At 35.2% G+C, this 1500-nt stretch overlaps 1 non-coding gene across 1 annotated transcript; it reads left to right on the forward strand.

The window, feature by feature from the left end:
* The first annotated feature begins 1169 nt into the window (after positions 1–1169).
* Positions 1170–1242, forward strand: TRNAE-CUC (transfer RNA glutamic acid (anticodon CUC)). Its single transcript has one exon. It is a non-coding gene; the product is annotated as a tRNA-Glu (tRNA).
* The last annotated feature ends 258 nt before the right edge of the window (positions 1243–1500 follow it).

The raw sequence follows: 1500 nt of genomic DNA on the forward strand, positions 1-1500 counted from the left end.
AAGATGGATCAATTTTAAAGTCATATAATCTGAAGAACACAAAAAAGAAATGGAAGAAAAATAAACAGAGCTCCAGAATAAGCCAAAAATTTCCCAAAAGTAATAAAAAAATATAATGAATTAGATATTTTAGAATCTTAGGAAACCTCATACAGGATAAATAAAAAGAAAAAATAACAAGGAATATGTGAGTTAGTATATAAATGGATATTCTCCATTTCATTACTTGAGCATTGGAGTTCTTAGGCCAAAGATTAAATCAGTTTTTTTTAAAAAGTTCCTGGGAATTCCCTGGCAGTCCAGTCGTTAGGACTCCACATTTTCACTGCTGTGGGCCTGTGTTCGATCCCTGGTCAGGAAACTAAGATCCTGCAAGCTGTGCTGCGGGGCCAAAAAATAAAATAAAATAAATTTCCTGTTTCATTTTCTGTTACCAGATTCAAAATATGAGAATAGGATTGAGGAGACCCAAAAGGATGTGCACCTCAAGACCTAAGTGGAAATGTGCAAGGACATTTTTAGAAAGGAGGTGAGTAAAGGGACTTTACTCATCTCTTATGAAAACTCAGAATAATCTACATACTGTTTTGTTTTCTTTCAATTTTTTAAATTGAGGTTTAGTTGATGTATAATATTAAGAGCTTACAGACTGTTGATGATACTAGGTAATTTCCTGTGTAGGAAAAAAAATGATCTCCTTTAAAATTTATATTGGAAATATCTCATTGAAAGCATTAATATTTCTCTACATGTTGTCAGGGAGTGGCCTAAACATAATGAGCGTTCTAATAATGAACGGTTATCTGTGGGTGCTTATATAAAGTTGATAATCACCTTAACAAAAAGGAAAAAGGAAGATGAAGAAAAGACTATTCAAACAAGACTGATATTAGCTGGCAAGTACAGCATTTAAAGGAGAAGTGTACTTACCTAAAAATTGGAACACTTAACAGCTGATAACTATCCTTCAGAGTTCTTCATGGCCTCTGTTCTGGCATAAATCATCTGTGAACATGCTTCAGACATAAGACAACATTTTCAGGGTCTTATGCATTCTTAGTAAGACGAGTTTCTAGACAATTTATCATGATGTAAGACCTTGGATTTTGATGTTCTTGTACAAATGAGTAAATCACTAAAGTTCAATTTAAAGAGTCCATTGAGGGAGTTCCCTGGTGGTCCAGTGGTTAGGACTCTGCACTCTCACTGCTGTGGGCCCAGATTCAATCCCTGGTCAGGGAACTAAGATCCCACAGGCCATGCAATGCGGTCAGTAAATAAATAGTCCACTGAGTTTTACCCACATTTAATTCAATCATATTCTCTTATTTAAAAAGTAAATGACTGGTACTTTTTTAAATTATCCTGACAGTGTATAACATAATGTCCCTTTTTCCAGGGATTCTTAATAAAACTCTGTATGTATTACAAGATACATGGGACGTCCATGTTGGTCCAGCAGTTAAGACTCTGTGCTCCCAATGCAGGGAGCCTGGTTCG

Source organism: Lipotes vexillifer, unplaced genomic scaffold (genome assembly GCF_000442215.2).
Source record: "Lipotes vexillifer unplaced genomic scaffold, Lipotes_vexillifer_v1.1 scaffold1132, whole genome shotgun sequence".
NCBI lineage: Eukaryota > Metazoa > Chordata > Mammalia > Artiodactyla > Lipotidae > Lipotes > Lipotes vexillifer.